Below are 21,246 nucleotides of genomic sequence, written 5' to 3'. Positions count from 1 at the left end.
GTGCAACAACTAGACCATATTAGCACAGCGTAAAGCATGGCCGGTCTAAAACTTGTTTAAATATTAGAAGTTTGTTCGTCAGGCAAAGTTTGGATTTCCTGTTTATAAGAGAATAAAAACATTTTATATATTTGCTACATTTGGCTTGAATGTGATCTTTAAAAATTAATTTTTGGTCAATTACTAATTCAAGACATTTCACTTGACTTGACCAAGAAATTGGAACTCCGTTCATAGTTATTATTGTAGAGATTGTTGGGAATAATTATAATACATAACATAATAGTAAAACACATATTTTGAAAAAAAAATAAAAGAAAGCCTAATGCTCCTCTAAGATACACTTTCATATTCAATATGTTCATTCTGCTTGGCATTCTTAAACTTTGGAAGTTTTGATAAAAGCCAACAGTTCGTCAGCCGTGATCTCGGATTCCTGGGGGATGATGTTAGGAACCTGGTGGAGATTGGTTACATTTTCAGCAACCTCAGCTTCGTGAGGTGAGCCTCAGCACTAGACTGCTGCCTTATTTATAGCTGCTGTTGCCGTACGCAATAAATCACCACGCTGTACATTGAGGAGAAAGCTGGAGAAACTTAGCAACCGTTCGCTGTACGTCCGATAGTGAAACTTTCAAAATTAAAGAATGCCAAGTAGAATGAACATATTGAAGATGAAAGTGCATCTTAGAGGAGAATTAGGCTTTCTTCTAATTTATTCAAAAGATGTGTTTTACTTTTATGTTATGTATTATAATTATTCCCATCGTTATCTCTACAATTATGTGACTACTTTTAGGTTTCAAAAAGGAAGCTCTAGGCTTATGTGGAAATATTATAAGTTGAGTTTTGGAAGCGTTGGGAGAAATCTTCATTTTTTGTAAATAAGAAAAGAAAATATCGAAGAGTTTTCGTAATTTTTGGGATGAAAATTGCCATTTTGTTACAATTTCATTTTGACGCCACTTCATAAAAACTGAATGATTCTCAGCGATTTTATTGTTATCATTGGAAGCTGACTCTAGTTAAGGATCATGGTTGAAACATTTGTGTTCACTTTTTACTGTGACTTTATTATGTAATATTTAACTTAATTTTTTCATGAAATATGCAAAAAAAAAGCTTCAAAGTTGCTGTTGAGCTAAGTATTCTAAAATCATTGCAAATTTACACAACCTAATTCGTCCGAATAGAACTTTCATCAAAATATTGAAAACCCATTTCAACCTTTAAGATGTACGTTCTACCTAGTACGTTATTTGACTTTAGACTTGACGCATTAACCAACGGCACCTAACACTGTTCCAACTCAAGCGAGCTTCAGCGACCGATCGAATCCCAAACATCCAAAATATTTCTCCAATTTATGCCCCTCTCGACTACCATATCTCGCACTCGCGATCGCCTGCAATAAACCAACGACGCTGTCCAAGCGTAGATCTCACACAGTGTGAATGCATACAGCTTTTATGGCGCTCATAAATTGATTAATAATTATCACTTCGTTGCTGGCTTTGTTTCCTGACGACCGGCGACTCAGTCAAGCAGGGTCTCTGGCGAGACACCCTGGGTAGTCTCCCAGAGTTTGCTGTTTTTCGGGTTCCTTTTCGATGGCCAAATAAAAATTCCGCTTTGCCAGGTGCCATCGAAGCGTAAAATCTATCAGTTCCTATTTTTTCAAACTTATAGATTCGTTTTCGCAGTGCATCAATTGATCGTTTCCTGTTTAGAAAAAAACGATCGAACCCACCACTTCAGCAGTCAACGTCTGAAGGTCAACTCTCGCAGCCTCCGACTCCGATCTCACCAAGCCGGGATGGAGCATTTCTGTTTTTATTATGCTGCTCCCTGGATTCGATTGGAAGCAGAAGACCATGGAACGTGTATCAGCTCTGGAACACACATTCACGTCGTTGGAGTGTCAATTTGTATTACTGGACACACGTTTTCTCTCGCGATGGTCTCCCCCACCCATTTCGTGGTGCGTTACAAAGCCGGGAATCGAAGTGGGGAAAAGAAAGAAGTAAGATGCATTTCCCCGTCGTGTGCAAAGTCCCAGATGGTGCTATAAGATCGATAACAGCACCGTACTTTTCTTCGCCCTTTTGAAATCCGGACTCTGGGGTGGGAAGGTATCGATTGAGGAAGGGATGGCATGGGGGTTGCGGGATCGCATCTGCTCTGCCATCGATCGTAAGGCCTCGCAGGGTGAGAGATGCAAATGAAATATTTCTTTCCGAATGGCGTTTGACACTTGTTTATGGATATGGAATTTATGTGTAAATTATATTTTGATCTAAGATAAGCATTTTCAAGGTGGAAAATATACGATTTTCCCCGTGTGTACAATTATGGCGTTTAATGGTGTTTAGGGGACATTAATTGATAACGTTTGTTTGTGGAACATGGGAAATATTTGTGTTTGAAGCAGAAAAGGGTGGAACAAACAAAAAGTAGTCAACTCAAATATACTGCCAATAATCCCATATCAGTCTCATATGGAAAAAAGTAGGCATTGAGAAAATGGCAGTTGAAGATGCGAAGTGCCATTTTCATGTAAATGTTTGAAAAATTATAGAAAATTAATTGGTATTTTTTCAAGTCGAAATCAGTTTACAATGAAGCTTGCATGATTTGTTATATCGACGAAAAATATGGCGATCCAGGATTTGACCGATATGGGATAACTTTGCTTAATGGGACAAACTGACTTAATGTTGTTTTGACATTTTTCATGATCAAAGTCTATAGTTTTTTTTAACTAGTTCGTTTATTTGAAAGGCTCAATCGCATCAGCTTTACGGAGCCAATAGTTCATTGTTCTTTGTTTGTAACAATATTCACTTAATTCTATGTCTAGTAGGAGCAGAGATGCCAGATTTACAGACATGTCTGTGAATTTACAGACTTTCATTTTTTTTTCACAGACATTTTTTTTCATTACAGACATTTACAGACTTTTTAGTTTTTTCACAGATATTCGAAGGGAACGAAAGTCCAAGATTTATTCAAAATTTGCCAATAATTACTCTAAACTTTGATTTATTGATTAAGAGTCGGAGAAATCCATTTTATCGGATTCATCCGATATAATCGTGCTTAAATCTCTAAAAACAAACAATATTGATTTTTATCGGTCATATCTCTTATATCGGGTCACATCTCTATAAGTACCATGACAGGTAACGATGACACCCGTTTGTTTATAAGAAATAAACGTCGTGAAATCTCAACCAACAATTCTACAAGACGGATCAGCTTTTGTAATCCAATCTTGTAATGATCTTTTCTCGCAAATCGAAGCTCACCTTGCCAAATCAACAACACCGTCGGTTTGGGAAAATTATCTCCTATTCGATGGTGGAATTGCAAGATAAGGTCATTACATGTTTGCTGATCCACCCTTTATTATTGTTGGTTGATAAATCTGTTCAAAAATCGTATGATCAAAATGGTGGTTCCTTGAAGAGTCCACAAATTGCCTGATGATGGCTGAAATGCCCTATCACTTCAAGTGTTCTCGAGAACAAATTTTGGACACAGTTGTGACATCACTCATGAAATTGGAACTCCCTGTCTGCTGCATCAAATGTGAAGTTCCAGTTTCATTGTTGTATGTTTTGTGGCAGCTGTGCTCTTAAAATTGGTGATAGTATTGGGCATTACACACATTATAGGAAGTACGGAAACGCATATGTCAAGAATGGAAATTTTCCGATATCTCGAAGGTAATTACTAATTTCCATCGCTACCTCAACAGACTTCCCCAATCTCAGGCATTGATCAGCATCGATGGCACCTATCGTTTGATCTTGGGTTTGGTCACGTTTGGCCATCAATTCTGTGGCCAAATCTCCGGGCAAATAACGTTGCTTCCAGAGTTTAAACATGCAATAATCCCAAAAGCAGGTGATGTAATTATTTTGCAAAATGTAATGAATATGTTGCGTGAGTCTCATAAATCTTTTCGAATATGACAAAAATCTACGACAAAAATTTACTCATTTTACACACTCAAAGAATAAATCACATATCCAATGGGAAATATTCATTAGAATTTCACATAACTTTCATGTGATATCATAATTGGGAATTGCACCACAAAATCACATGAACCTTATGTGAGAAAAGAAATTTAAGTGATTTATCATATCTCATGAGTATCACATGAATTTTATGTGAAATTCAGATAGATATCATTGGTTTTGTTAATGGAAAAATATTATGTGCATTCCCAATAGAAACTACATGAAAACTTTTTTCCGTGTACTTATTTCATATGTACATCGAGATGTTGATGAAGCTTGGGGGTAAGGTTTCGTTATCTCACTTTAGCTTTAGCTAGACAGCATAAAATCGAAACACCTCAGATCCCCCGGAATCGTACGCCGAATTCGAAGATCAAGAAGATCGACAGCTCTGGATGACCGCAGTTAGAGACGAGTTAAAATCTCTTGAGGAGAATAAGGTGTGGACGACGGTGGAATGCCCTGCCGGTGTCAAGCCCTTGCAGTCGAAGTGGATCTTTCGCGTGAAAGAGGATGAAGAAGGAAACCATGTGCGATGCAAGTCAAGACTGGTAGTCAAAGTTTTCTTTCAGAAGGCTGGCCTGGACTACAATGAAACATATACGCCCGTTGCGAAGATGACGATTCGCATTGTGCTGGCCGTAGGCGTACAAAGGGGATTCCAGTTCCATCACATGGACGTCAAGACGGCGTTCCTTCATGGTGAGCTACATGAGATAATCTTCATGGATGGCGTCAAGGCAGACCCTGGGCTGGTGTACCAGCTACAGAAATCGTTGTATGGTCTGAAGCAGTCTCCCCGTTGTTGGAACGAAAAATTCAATCAAGCGCTGAATACCGCGTCTATTATGACTCAATGTTATGTCAAAATTGACGCTCGTATATGTCAGTCTCTCAGCACCTAAATTTACATGATTGTTTCTAAGTGTGCACAATTAGAAAAAAAAACTAATTTTACACGTGACGGAATCCATCTATGACTTAAAATAGGAAACGTAAACAAATGTGTCTTGTAATTTTAAGTGCTCCGATACTGAAAAGTTCGTTGCTCGATGAAAAGTACGATTGATCAAGCTATATTTCGCGTCTGTTATGATTCAAATTTATGTCAAAATTGACGCTCGTATATGTCAGTCTAAGAGCACCTAAATTTACATGATTTTTTCTAAGTGTGTGTATACACCCGTATCGACAAGAGGGGTCGGTGATGTTTGAAATGACCGATTGTGGAGAGTTGACTCACTTTCTTGGGATGAAGATACGGTACGATCAACAAAATGGTAGAATGATACTGTCTCAAGAAACCACCCTGCAGAAGTTCGGCATGGCGGAGTGCAATGCAACAAGGACGCCAATGGATAAAGGATTGAAATTGGATCGCCAAGTAGCCGAAGGTGTTCAAGAACCGTACCGTGAATTATTGGGAAGCCTGATGTACGTGATGATGTCCACAAGGCCGAACATTTGCTTTCCTATCGGATATCTGGGAAGGTTCCAACTTCAACCTGAACAACAACATTGGACAGCTCTGAAACGTGTAGTACGATACTTAAAAGGATCGATGGAGTGTTGCTTGACGTTTACTCGAGACAGTCAAGCGACGCCACTCATCGGGTTTGCTGATTCAGACTGGGCCACCGATACTGACGACCGAAAATCAGTAAGCGGATTTGTTTTCCGTGTATTCGGATGTACTGTTGCGTGGTAAAGCAAGAAGCAAACAACAGTTGCAACTTCTTCCAGCGAAGCTGAATATGTAGCGTTAAGTGCTGCAGCATCAGAAGCAATATGGCTAGTCGGTGTTCTAGGTGATCTCGGTGAGGTGAACATTGAACCAATCACCATATACGAGGACAACAGTGGATGCATTGCTATGACCAAGAACTTGGAGAGTAAGAGATCCAAACACATCGACATTAAACACCATTTTCTTCGTGATCATGTCGCTGCTGGTACGCTATTGGTGGAGCCGATTGCCAGCAACAACCAGTTGGCTGACTTCTTCACTAAATCGTTGGACGTCGGACGATTTGAGGAACTTCGGACGATGCTGGGACTATCCTAGCGAGAGGGGGTGAAATCAAAGTAGTCGTTGGATTACCTGACCTGGTCACCCCTAAACATAAAATAGATGACTAATGTATTAAAATTATTTTTCTACACTTAATTTTGTGTGACTACTTTTTGCTCGTTCCACCCTTTACATTGCAATGCTAGAAGTTATCTTGATGATATTTTCACTCGCCTCTCGATAACTTTAAGACTGCTCTGTACCAAGTATGTTTTATGTTATTCTAAAAAGAGTGATCATAATAAGAAAAAAAAATCATTACGACATTCTTAGACAGTTTCCGTTCATTGTGCTACCTCTCTTCGAGTAGAATGATTCACAATTGAGTAGATCGTTTCTGAAGTAGCTCGCCCCGCGTATAGCGAATTGAAGAACGAATATTGTTTGGTGAACGTTTTTACGCATTATCGATTAATTTTTGTCGGGATCCGAAGCTCAGCAGTTCTCCCAGCTGGGCTTCCGCAGCCTTGGAATTTTCCAGGGTACCGAAAAGCGGTTTCAACGCTCTAAAAGTCCAAATTTTTCGACAATTGTAGCAAGAATCTAGAGTCATTACCAATCATGGAATTCCGAAAAAAAATCTTATTGCTGGGAGTTCTTGGAGTGTTCCGGGAGATGTTAGAAATTCCCGGAAAGAGACAATTCTAGAAACCGCCCAAATTTCAAAAAAAAAAATAGAAAAGTTCTAAAAGTTGCAAAAATGTGTTGCCAAAAATCGAGATTTAACTTTACTGTTATACTTGTGGTTTGGTCTAACTATAGTAGATACCCATCTTCGATTCCTTCTTCTCCGTTGTCAAACAGATGAATGAACTGTTAAACGTAGGAAATTTATGTTCAAACATGGGCTACATAATTGTCACATATAAATAATACAAACAAACAGCTCCCTGGGGAGCCACACACACCTTCGTCGCCCGTTTCCAATCCATAGTGGCAGACGAAACAGAAGACCTGCGTGAGATTGAATATCACTATTATCCCCGTGGCACTTCGCAGTTCAGTTCAGTTCAGTTGAGTGCGTTTTGTCGTCTTTCTCTCTAAAAACGATAAAGTTCTTCGCTGAGTACGTGGCGCTCCCGATTCCAAAAGACTCGCACAGTTTCCCATAACTTCACGCTGTGCGCCAGGCGATGCTTCCTCGTTTAGAAATATGGGACCCTCCGTGAAGGAGGAGAATCCCGTTTTTTTGTGTCTGTGGGAGATTTATGAAGCAATTGTCCTAGCAAAGCTGCATCGATAAATTCATGCTCAACTGATGATGCTGATGGTTTACTTCCCAGGAAAAAATCGTCACCAATCTCCAAACACCCACGAGTATATATATATAGGGCCTTCAATTCTCGTTGGACTGGACCATGGAGAGGATTTCTGTGCCATTATCGCACATGCAACATGTCTCCCGTCAGGTGTGGTGCCATGTTGTATTAGCGACAGTCCGAACCGGAATCAATATGCTAAACACAACATAGCACAGGTCATGTTGTCCGCGTGCCAGTCGAATAAATTAACTCGAAACTTGTGAGGTCTCCTCTTTGGCCTGTTAATCCTCCATGCTCGAATTTGCACGTGTTAAACACGGTCCCAAGCTAAACGATTACAAAACATTCGATACATCCAAAAAGGATTAACTACACGATCAATTCACACCCCGAGCGAGCGAGGAACCGGGATGTTCGCTTCAATATTTATCGGCATTTCCCCGCACCGGCCGGGTTCTCTCGCTTTATCCACAGTGCAAAGCAAAGGTCGTTAAATGTAGGGTAAATATCTGGCTGCTGCTCTGTCAACTTGCCCGATGCAAGCTATAAATTAAGTGGAGATAAGCCATCTCGGATATGAATTTTGCTGGTGTGAAAATACGTAATAAAATTCACACTGCTTTCAGATGAAGGTTTCCATAAAGCTTTTACTGTCAAATGTGATAGGTGTAATTTCAATGGAGGTTTTGAATTACCGATGATGCATTTATGCGTTATTTTTGGATGCGATATTCGAATTTTAATTTGACTGAATGTCCACGTGATTTTACTAGTTTCGAGCATTTTTTTTTCCAATTTTGATAAATTAACTTTGAAGAGTTTTTCACTGTACACTGTACACGCTAACTTGAAAATACACATTAATTAGTAAAAAAATACCCATTTTGAAGAACTGTGGCTTAACTCATTGACGAGTAAATTTTTTACCCATTAATGAGTATCTGTTTTCCATTAATGAGTAACCTTTATGAAAAAGTTGCTTCAATATGAATTTAAGGCAAAAAATTAATTTTGATAGGGGAAATGTCTCTAATGTTGGCCTATGGATCTAAGATTGGGCCCATCGCTAAAAATCTGCTATTTATCAATTTTATCTAGAGAAACGCGTAATTGGGACGGTACTAATGGATATTTTTTGGTAACTATTGAAAATTTAGTCGATTGCTGAATTTATGTAGGGGCACAAATTAGGGGCATTTAGGCCAACATTACATTCAGTTTCAGAAATTCAGTTTTGAAAATAGAGCCATACGAGAACAAGTGTTTAAATCGTTCTGAATCAAAGTTTCTTGCATGTTAAATACATGTGCCACGGTATTTGTATGTTCAAGGATGCATGTTTAATAATACGTTTTAAAATGTCTATGGTAGATCTATAGCATTGGTTTTCAAGCAATTTTAAAATCATAAACAGAGTCAATCCCCAAGTTCAACGTAATAAATTGTGACGTAATAAATATCATGCTTCATAATAAAGAAATAAACAGTTTATCTGTTTTGATCATAACCTTTTTTATTAATATGGCTGATTGATAGATATATTTATTGAGTAACGAATGTATACCGGGACGGGACTTGACACTTAATATTTTAATGTTCTTAATGTTTTTGATGAATGCCCATCGAAAATTAGTGCATGGTGTTTGACGGAGTTAACCAATGATGCCAGGATTGCAGAATGATTTTTCTATTTTAGTTTTAATTGGATCCGGAGTTTCTATCGCAGTTTAGCACCTTGTATTGTCATTTTTGCTTAACACAATAAAAACAAACAAGAATATACATCGTTTAAAGCACGCCGTGGACCCTATTTTCCAACTTTACTTTGGAAAATATAAACAATTAACAACGCCATTGACGTCAACATTGATTCCTGCATCACTGCCAGTCAGATTGATGTGATCCCTCTGTCCTTATTATTCCACGATTGCTACTGTCAAATCGACAACTGGCTCGGATTTGACAGAAATTGGCTCGAAATCGCTACCCGATTGTCAAGTCTCGTCCTAGGATATATCTAGATAGAGCTGGAATTAGGGCCTAACAGCTTTTGTAAACAATCACCTCTATCGATGATTTCTAGAAATTCAAGGCTCGCCACGCAAACCAACATCCTCATCGGGTAGTGAAAGACTTTCACTATCCGATGGTTATGTTGGTCTGCGTGGGCGTGCCTTGAGTTTCCAGAAATCATCGATAGAAGTCATTGTTTACAAAAGCTGTTTCGCCCTACACAGTTCGAAAAAGTAGTGTAAATTTCTGTTCAATTCTATGCACATAAATGGAGCGTCACATATAAAGGGTGATACGGTCAAAATTTGGTCAAGGGAAAACGCGTGTAAATCGGTGAAATCGTTTATTTAAAAAATCAAATTAAATTTCTTTTTCAAGTTCAATTAGTATAAAATTCAGGAAAAATATTCAGTTAGGCTTCCGCTTTTCCAAATCCGAATTGCCGGGCCTTACGCTTGACCCCTGCCATCAGATTTTGTACAGCCACCTTGTCCACCTTCTTCGCCGCAGAAAGCCAGTTTGCCTTGAACTGCTGCTCGCCCTTAGCAGTTTTTTTGGTCTTCTTTAGGTTCCGCTTGACAATATCCCAGTATTTCTCAATTGGGCGGAGCTCTGGCGTGTTGGGAGGGTTCTTGTCCTTGGGAACCACCTGCACGTTGTTGGCGGCGTACCACTCCATGGCCTTTTTACCGTAATGGCAAGATGCCAAATCCGGCCAAAACAGTACGGAACAACCGTGTTTCTTCAGGAAAGGCAGCAGACGTTTATTCAAACACTCTTTCACGTAAATTTCTTGGTTGACAGTCCCGGAAGCTATGAAAATGCTGCTTTTCAAGCCACAGGTACAGATGGCTTGCCAAACCAGATATTTCTTTGCGAACTTTGACAGTTTCATGTGCTTGAAAACATCTGCTACCTTTCCCCTTCCTTTTGCCGTATAAAACTCCTGTCCCGGAAGCTGCTTGTAGTCGGCTTTGACGTAGGTTTCGTCGTCCATTACCACGCAGTCAAACTTCGTCAGCATCGTCGTGTACAGCCTCCGGGATCGCGCTTTGGCCGTCGTATTTTGTTTATCATCGCGATTTGGAGTCACTACCTTCTTGTAAGTCGATAGTCCGGCTCGTTTTTTGGCTCGATGCACGGTTGTAGACGATACACCCAGCTTATTTGCGGCATCTCGGAGAGAGAGGTTAGGGTTTCGCTTGAAACTACCGGCAACTCTCTTTGTCGTCTCAGCGGCTTCCGGTTTTCGATTTCCCCCCGATCCAGACTTCCTGGCTGTCGACAAACGTTCCCCAAACACTTTAATTACATTTGTAACGGTTGATTTGGCAACTTTTAGCGATTTTGCCAACTTTGCGTGCGAGTAGCTCGGATTTTCGCGATGCGCGAGCAAAATTTTGATACGCTGCTCTTCTTGCTTGGACGGCATTTTGACAACTGAAGAGTGAATTCCAAAATCAAAATAGGAGCAACATTCTACACACACACACCTTCAAAATGAGGGGTGTTCAGGTTTTTTAAATGCAAAATTGAAAGAAATACGTCAAGTTGATATTGACCAAATTTTGACCGTATCACCCTTTAATATAAGTTTACATTATAAATCATGTAATGTACTGAGTCATTTCATGAAATGTTGCAAATATTGTTTACAAAACAACAAGTTGCTCGTTTGAGTGAAATGAAATACAAGTTTACGTGAATTAATGTTTACATCACAATTAAAATTCAGACTTTTTTCTGTGTAATTCCAGCTCTATCTAGATATATATTCAAGAAAATAATGAGAATTGTTCGATTTATTTGATTTTATTGAATATATATTTTAAAAAAAACCAAAACACATGACAGTTGTTTTACAAAACAAGCTGCCTACACGGTTAGAAAAAAGTACCCAAAATTAAGTTCTTTTCACTCATCTTGGCACTATAGTGCAGGAACCCAAAAGTAGGTAAATCGGGTCAAAGTAATTTTCATTTACTTGTGTGCAGTTCGTATGGAATTTTCCACTAGCTTTTTAACCAAAAGTAAGTTAGTTGTACCCAACAGTAGGTAAATATGATTATACCCAACGTTGGGATCCCACACTTTACTACCCCTGTTGGGTGGTTTTGCTCCTTCTTTTTTGACAACATTAGAAGGTGAAAATGAGACAAACTAGTCAAAAGTAGGTAGAAGTGAACTGGCCGTTGGGTACTTTTTTCTTACCGTGTAGCCTGCTGTGGGAGACGGAGTTCTGAAAAACATAGTCTTTTTCTATTGGTCAAAGATACACACTTAGAAATATTGATGTAAGTTTAGGTGCTCTGAGACTGACATATACGAGCGTCAATTTTGACATAAAATCGAGTCATAATAGACTCGAAGTTCAGTTCAATCAAACGTAGTTTCGAACTTTTCAGTCTTTGAGCACTTAATTTTACATGACATGTTTGTTTACGTGTCATCTTTTATGTCAAAGATGGATTCCGTCACGTGTAAAATTAGTTATTTCTAAGTGTGTACCACAGGATGTCAACAATATACCATTCGAAAAATTCATGTAAATTTTTGCGAGACATAGCGAACATAGAATTAACGCTAGATTTGGCAAAAATTTATGCGATATTTCGTGTAAATTTAAGCGCAATATCGCATAAATTAGCAATATTGTATGCAAGCTTGTAAACGATTTCGCTGTTATGCCTAGTATAGCTCAAAATTAAGGTGCAAATCAGATTGGATTTAGCCTTTGTATGTATAAGTATGCATAAATGATTTGAACGTATGTATTGGTTTTGGTGCAGGAGTACCAATACATACAGTAAATTAGTGTTTCTCTTTATAAAGGGGGGAAGTATTGTAGTTTTGCAGTTTTAAGTTTAACTATATTTTTTTCTAAAAACTTCAGGGCAAGTGTAAACTTCAGATTCAAATAAATTCATACATGTAAGGGGTCATGTACTTATTACGTAAGGGTTTATTATTTATCGGGGGAATTGAGTTCAACATTTTCTTATTTTTCAAAATTGCATTATTTACTGACTTTTTTTCCTTTGATTTATTTTCCGTCGATCTTGTTTTCCGTACTGCTACCAATGGGGGGGGGGGGGGGGGGAGGTTTGTATGGAAATCTAACTCATGACCATCCACTTGAGAAGCAAACGTGTAGCCAACTACGCCACGGGACCCCCCTCTGTGTAGTTATATCTCGGATTTGTTAGAGAAAAAAGGGTTGAAAAAAACTTAAAATAGAGTTGTTAATGGACGGGTCCTTACTAATAGGAATAAGTATTTAGTTTACATGAATGCTAGTATAGACACACCGAACACCATAGCACAAATTCAAGTTTTCGGTTATGGTCTAATCTATAATTTGTGGATCCGAAGTCCGAAAGAAGCAGCAATTTCAATAATGCTCCTTCGACGATATTGATATGTTTGATGAGAGAACAGATAATAATGGCATTTTTTGTGTATAAGCTCACTGCATGTATAAGCTCACTGCATGTGGAAGCATTAAAAGTTTCCCATACGCTTCCGAAACCAAACGCGCAGGTCTCATTACCGATTTCGATCATCTGAACATCATCTTTCTCGACATTGGCATCTTTAAACTTAAAAAAAACACTCAAATTCACTGCCCTCACAATTGACCGAACATGCTGAATCAGATTCAGAGAGAAAGTTCAGAATCTCTTCAAACTCCTCATCGCTTTCCGGTTCCGGTTCTGGATTATACATCGCCACGCTTTCACATACTGGATTCCTGTTTTTGCGCTTTAAAGCTTCGCGTTTTAAAGCCGCCTTTTTTGCCTTCGTTAAATGCGGCATTTTTATCTCTGATTTAAAAACTGCACCCAGAACACGAAAAAGTTACGCACAAATTGAGCATAATTTTTGCATACATTAGTCAGCTGGCAGTGCTGCCAAAAGCAAGTTTAGTATTTAGTCATAATTTCTGTTAGTACTCGACATTATCATTTACGAAAGTAGAAATGCATGATTACGCGTAATAAGCCATCGCAATCAATATTTCTTTCAATTTTAACGCAATCCTCACGCAACATTCACTTGAGAATTGATGTTTTATTTTGAATTCGGTGAAATGATTCTAGCAACCTTGTGAATCAGCCCAACTGAAAATAAACACACACACCCTCTCCGACTGTGCCAACAAAACAAGACTGGTCATGTGTTTTTTTTTGTCCTTTTCTCACTGATGTTTGGCAATGATGATGACGTAAAACATTTTGCATTTTAAGAGTGCGAGAGTAAAAGAAACAACAAGCCTGACAGCCAGACCAATGCATAGAGAATTGAACAACAGGAAAGTGCTAGTACGGCGCCGGGGGGAAGCGATCGACGTTTCCAAATTTTCGCAAAGTTCGTTTGGTGAAGTTTTCGCGATTTTGTGCTCGTCGCCGCGGATTTTTTTAACGTTTTTATAATAGTTGAGTCATAGACCAACAAAGTGAAGCCGTGTACAAGAGCGGAAAGTGTTGTGAAACATAAAAAAATTAGCAATGAACCAAAACATTGCTTTTTTGGAGTGTGTTAGTGTAGTGTAGTGAGAGGGTGTGCGTTGGCGGCCCAAAATAAAATGAAAGCGCGCCTCAAATGTAAGTGTTTCAAGTTTTTGTTAATGGTATTCCCAATTTTCACTGTGTGCCGGAATCCACGTAAAAATGGGTAATTTCAGTAGTGTCTCTTAAACACACATACACTCGCAAGTATGAGTTTGTATGTAGTTGAATTTTTTGAACTGAATTCCACCTTAAACGAAGGGAGATTTTACGCGATAGTTAAAATTGAGAAAAAAAACATCTGTGTAGACTCCTAATAACATCTTCCATATTGACTTCTATATTAACTTTCTCGCGTGCTCTCCTCGAAATTTTCGGATACTCTTATGCCTTGATTCCCCAGCCTCTTCTGAAAGCATTCCAACCGGGAGTAGGGAGCTTTGAATAATCACTGCTCCATGCACAAGTAACTTGTGCACCGTTGGAGACAGGGAAGTAAAACCGTTGGTCCCACAGCAAATTGAATTCAGTTGCAAATATACAGCAGGAGCGTTCGGTATCTATCCCGTGTTTTCTTTGTCCGCTCGATCGTCTAAGGCTTATCAAGTGATATACAGTGCAAGAAAATCTAAAAATAATTTCCTTGTTCACATCCGAAACGATCCAGAGTTTGTGACCAAACCGGGAAGTTCCGTCGGTCGTAGTGCGTGGGTTATCCTATGGATTGTTTCGTGGATACGTGTGTCCGAATTCATGAATTCGTGAAAGTGATTATAGTGCGTTGAGAGATGGCACTGTGAAGATCAGTGCTACTGCAGTGAAATTTCGTTTTCCCAGAGTTGTGGCTCCGTTGTTTGAAACAACGGGTAGAAAAACCTCCGGTGGCCGGCAATTAGAGCCCACGCTCGAACATTGATCCCATGTGTGTTGTGAATAGGTGTGATATCCTACGCAGGTGTGGAAGCTGCCTTCCTGCACATTCGGTTGCCGTCAATGGATGGCAATCGATGTCCGTCGGTGATTGGCACTAGATTGCGGAACAGAGACCGACGTTAAATAAAGGAGAAGAAGAAGAAGAAGAAGAAGAAGAAGAAGAATAATAATAATAATAATAATAAGAAGAAGAAGAAGAAAGAATGAGACACCGCATACCAACTGTATAAATTATCGTACATCACTCGAGTTTCTTCGGCATACTCTTGGTATGCTGCCACGTTGATCTCTGCCTTGCTGTTTATTAGTGTTAGAATTACGAAAAACCTCTCCAATAAATTTTCATCAAGCCCTGTAATTCTTCTGTATTCTTTCTTGAAAAAAATATCTTGGGACATTTCCTGAGTTGGAGTTGCCTTCCCCTGGACGAGGTTTGCTTATCCGTAACCTCAACTGCTCCTTGAGATCTGAACGGATATGTTATTCGCGTTGTTTAACATCTAAATTTTTCCTTGAAACCTCCCCAAGTAACACCTGTAACATATTTTTATAAGAGAGAAAGAGAAACATGTCACACAATGCTAACATACAAGTAACCATGAAATATTTGCAGTTACATATCAAATCAACGTGAAGTTACGTCATGACCTTCTAAGTAACAGGACACATTAATATAACACAATGGTCATTGGTAACTTCATAGTCCGTTTGTCACGATATTGAGATAGAATGCGACTTATCTATGCTCAATGATGACACAGTGTAACCTTTTTGTGTCGATCTAATGTTATCAATTGGTTGAACTGTAACTGAGTTTCCATACAATAGTGACCGAAAAGTTACGAATAGCTTGACCCGTCAAATTCGCGCAGAAAAGTTGTTACGCTGTAACTTTATTTTTATGACGAATATGTAACTTGACATCTATTGTATGCCGCATTACAGTTACATTTTCGTTTCAGCGTGACCCTAATAGTAGTCGCATGTGTCCTGATGGTAACACAAATGAAATCTCTATGATCTGGAAAAATGAAAGCTACACTGCAGCTCACCAATCATAATCTAATTTTTTGTTCCTTTTATACTATCCAAATGGTAAAATATTTAATTAATGGTGATGCTTTTGTGAATCCTAGCCTTAAGGAAAAATTAATAGAAACGAATTTTTATTCTAATCTCAAATAATATTTCATATCAAGAAACTTTTTGTTAGAAATGTAACTCTTAAACCGAGTGTACACAGAATTTTGCTCTTTTTTGGTTGAATTGTAAGGACCAATGTCGAAAACGTAAATCATGGCTTCTTTCGTAAATTTCTCGTAGTTCAAAGTCAATCAATGTAAGCCACCAATTCTATCGGATAGGAAGACTCTCGCTCTACACATCTAATCATCACGCGGTGGTTTACTTGAGTGAGTTTTCATTCTCGAGAAATTCTCCGAGAAAGTAATTGTTGACGTTTGCAACATTGGCCCTTGTGAAAGAAAAGCAGATATAAGGTTGCATGCTCAGTAAGCATTGATGTTGACGGTGACTCTGCAACTCTTTACCCCTATGGTAAAATCTCATAAGTATCTGACAATCTGTGCCTGAAATCCAGTGGACTTTGTCTTATCTCTTCATTCCACCATGGTACGAGCAAGCCGCCGTCTTTTCACGGAAAGATTGACAGTATCTTACGGGATTTTCATAGGTGTGAAAGGGGAAAGAAATGTTCACCATGTTTCATGGCCAGACTGATGTTTGCTTATGGGATTTTACGGATTTTACCATAGGAGTAAAGAGTTTTAGAGTGAACGAAAAGGCGAATTGTCAATTGGGTTCTTTAAGGGTATTGAGGTAAATGCATATTCGTAATCTGCATTAAAAATGGAATCCAAACCAACCCAAAATTTCATCAATTTTGGGTAACTGGAACTATTTTAAATAAGAACAATTACATTTGCAAAAATCACCTTAGGGGCGCTAACCTCGGTGTCGCTTTGTATGGGAACGAGCTGTCAGTTTGTCAGTTTAGTGTCAAACAGTGAAGTTATTATTTTGCTTTAAATCTTGATTTAAAAATCGAGATGATAGTGTGTGGGTTCGAAAAAAATATCGCTGTGCTCAGAAAACGGAGCTTTTTCAGATGATATATAAAAACCGATATATTTTTCAAAATTAAAGAACCCAATTGTCAAGATAATGCGCAATGAGTGCAAAGAGGTGAGGCCCAGAGAATTTATCGTCTCTTTTGTTCATCCGCTGTTTAAATGGTTGACAGAGTTTGCTGTTTACCGCTCATTTGATAATGCGGCCATTCTTTTTTCGACTAGTGACAGGAGGATATTTTCACTAGTATTTTTTAGTCGATCATAAGTCAATCAAGAGCGTTGTTAAACAGTAATTTACCCAAGGTTGCAAATACTCATTTCAGCTAAAATAATATTTTCCGGAATAATAAAACCAAAAGATGGTATGATGACATGTTTTACTTGTAACTTACAAGAAGAGGTTACACAGTATGCGTTTGAAAGATAAAACCTGTAAATTTTGCTTTCTATGAGTCACAATCAGCGATTTGCTGATCGCTGAGTGAGTGAGTGAGTGAGTGAGTGTGTGAAAAATCGCTGATTGTGAATCTCATGAACTGAAATAAACAGGTTTAATATTTCAAACACATTCTTTGCAACCTCTTCTTGCATCTTACCAATTCAAAATATGATCATAGCATCTAAGCTCTAAGCTGAAATGAGTATTTGAAACCTTGAATTTACCTTTTTAGAGATGCAATATTTCTACGTCTCTTCAACCTGGTTGAATTGTATTGGATTGATTACGGATATTATGTTAATTGAATGCAATGTAATGCTAACAATTCGAAGATTTTGCTGCTGCTCTCTGGACTTAAAAATGTATGCACTTAACTCCAAATTTGCATAGTTGTATTTTTTCTCAAACGAAACCTTATGAAATTAAAGATTGATGCAATTGGATACAAAAAAAATGTCAAAAGAGAAGATGGTACGTACATTTTTAATCAAAATTTGCCTCAGAGAAAAAAATTTAAAAAATTAATCCACGCAAATTTAGAGTTAGAAGAAATGAACGCGTGGAGTTTCCAAATTTTTTGCCCATAACTTCAGAAAAAGAATATGTTTTGATATCAAAATTAAATAATTGTCTACTATTTTAATGCAAACGTTAATATTTGGCTGTGTGAAGATTTTTTTAAAGCTATATTATTATAAATAAAGAAAGTATATTGTTAAGGAAATACGACGAGATGAGTTCAGGAGTACTAAGAAGACACATCATTATAAACCACGATAGAAATATTTTAATAAAATTGACTACCCCCTTGATCCCCCTACTCAATTTTACAGCTGGTATAATCAATTTGACAGATTGATGTCCTTCTATACCACTTGAAATCACTGAAATTAGGTCGATTTTTGATAATTGAGTTCCACTTATGTTATGTGCTCATGCGCTTGTGCTCATGGGAGCCGGCTTGCATAAACGGCAGACGAGTTAGTTCCCTTACCTATTATGAGCGCTTCTTATATGCCTTTAATCTTAAAATTTTATGATTTGGTACCGTGCACAAACCCATGTGCAATGTACCCGTATGCAAACGTCTGCGAATACACTTAAGGGGGAGTCAATAGCTCCGAAAAAAATAAGCAAGTTTTGATTTTTCTAAAAATATTGAGAAAAGGTATGAAAAATCTAAAACAATTACCTTTTTTCTAATTTTTCATAGAAATTTACTGGAAAAAATCATTTTTCATAAGTCATTATGGCGTAAAGTTGCACTCAAAAAACCCCAAAACATCGACTTTTCGGTTTTGCTGAGGGTCCAGTTTTTTTTTCATAATGAGATAGAAAAAAAACTTTTGCATGTAATTTTTGACAAAAATCTAAGAAAGAAACTGATTTTCTTGGATTTTTAATAATTTTTCCCAATATTTATTGAAAAATAAAAACGTACCGAAAATATTATTTTATTTTCGAGCCGGTATACTTCCTTGAGCACATCGATACATCCGAGTGTATTGCATGAAATGTACCTGTGTACAAAATTGCGCGTAAGTTCAAGCTAGTAATTTTCTCTTAGCTTTCGTTCCATATGAAAAATTAAATGATGCGAAATGGATGGAGAGAGTGGAAATGCCAACTCTCTGTCTTTAACATTTCGTGAATAGGTTGTGGGCTCTTCTCCCAACACATTGGGTCTTCCTTCTGTTGGATGGCCTGTTTTTTGACCGGTTGTATGATCCTGTTGTTGGAAAGAGAATCTCATTCATCCCGTGGATGTCCGTAGGCGATGTTGCCGACGGATTCACTCAAATCGTGTTTAGTCCACAAAGATCTTCACACAATTATCTGGTGGTATAACAAACGATTCGCCTTAAAGCTCTTGTATAAGTTTAGGGGGTAACTGTAAGAATATAATCTCCATATATTTAAGCGGTATCATTGAAAAAAATATTAAATAGTGATGGGTCACTGTACCGACCGACCTGGTAATTATGCAGATTATTCCCTTATAGAGCAATTCCATTCCATAATAATAGTCAACTGTATACAAACTCATACTCATATTTGACCTGGCCAAAATGTACGCTCCATTTATTTTTTGAAATGATCAATGCATAAACGTCTACCAGGAGCCCTTCCCAAAAGTGAATCGGGAACCGATAAATCAGAAAAACCGGGAAAAGCCGGGAATTCAAAGTCACCTTGTGAAAACCCGTGAATTTCGATAACAAATCGGGAAAATGCACTTCGTTTTTTGTAACGAATGAGATTTTGGTAATTGAAAAAAAATCAAGACCCTTGGACTGGACTAGTTTTTCAGGATAAAGTCACTTAGAAAACCTAATAAAAACAAATTCAACAATTTTTAACAGATCTAATAATGGACTATAGAGATATCACCCAAGTATCTCGCAAGGCCTACCTTAGCACAGTAGGTTAAGGCGCAGCTAGAATGCAGGACCATAATGGAGGTGGCTGAGTTCGATTCCCGACATTCTCCTCTCTTAAAATTGTCATGCGATTCAGCTCGGAATTGCTATGAAATTCATGCCATTATCTTGAAACTGTTCTCAAAATTCCATAATTTCATGTTACAGAATCTGAGAAAAAATCAAGCCTCAGCATTTTGGAAGCTTTTCAATTGCTTAAAAATGTGTATCTATGTTTTCAAATATAAGATTTCTGAAATAAACTTTTGTACTTTAGATTTTTTTTAATTATTTAATAATAGGCTCGGCCTCTTAAAATAAAACATATAGATTCTAGAATTAAGATAACTTACTATGATCTTGAAACTTGTTTTTTTTTAGATTCTAGAAGCTTAGCCCCTTCCTGCCAACCTCTGGCTACATCCATGGTCTCCATCGAAACCTAATGCACCATCCACCAAAGCTCATGAAGAATCGTCTCAAAACCCTCAACATCATCCAGAAAAGTTCCAGAATAATATTATATTCCCTGCACTGATAAATTAAACTATTCCCATTTTGCTTGAAATTTAATCAATTTGGCATTTAACTCAGTTTAATCATATCGAATGATTAAAAATTAATACTCTCTTTCTAAAAAATAAGCATCTGACATTAATCCCAGTTTAATCGTGGTTGATTAGATTGAAGATTATCTTTTTTGAATAAATTTCAATCATTTTTGATTCTATTTTAATAATTTTTTATTGAATTTTAATCTTTTTTGATTATATATCAGTATTGAAAAAGAATAAAATTGAATACTGGAAAGATTATTTCGAATTTAATCATGCATGACTACTGCCAAAGTAATCATGGCTCGGACTCAATTAGGTGAAGCGGGAATATGCATACTTTTTAAGCTTTTTTGATTTAATTTATCTTTGAGTGTAATATATGTAATATACCTTAAAACCATGCAATACATAAAAAAAAACACCAGAACGGTATCAAACATTTTCTGGTCTCATAATTGGAACTCACCATAATAGGAAAATATACCCATACCTGGGTACATCTTCACAAGATACTGCCACATTAAAGCGTTTTCAAATGTGAGATCCAGAATCCGTGACCAGGACAACAATGTTTCCCATAATTTACGATCACATGGTGCACCGAAACGGTCATGTATCAGCTTTCAATTGGAAATTAAAATTCTAAATTAAACTCACTCTACTTTGAAAGATGCTTGGATAAAGTTTTACAATCTTGTCGGCGGCGCTGCTGTTCGGGCAACATTCACCGTCTGTCGTGAAGTTTTCCCGCTCCTTTCCTATGCATTCATCAGCTGCGAGAGGTGCTTTACAAAAAAAAACGTCACGGATAAGATTACACAAATTCCAGCGAGCGTTTTTAGCACCATGTTTTACTGGCCATGTTTATGTAGGTAGTTACAAATTCTGGCCGTTGCGTTGCGGCAGAGCGCATGCCATGTCA

The sequence above is a fragment of the Ochlerotatus camptorhynchus genome, unplaced genomic scaffold, assembly GCF_037179485.1.
Source record: "Ochlerotatus camptorhynchus isolate MF236.1 unplaced genomic scaffold, CSIRO-AGI_Acam_v1.1 ptg000475l, whole genome shotgun sequence".
In the NCBI taxonomy this organism is placed as follows: domain Eukaryota; kingdom Metazoa; phylum Arthropoda; class Insecta; order Diptera; family Culicidae; genus Ochlerotatus; species Ochlerotatus camptorhynchus.
The sequence above is the reverse complement of the archived record's forward strand: the minus strand, read 5'-3'. Positions refer to the sequence as shown.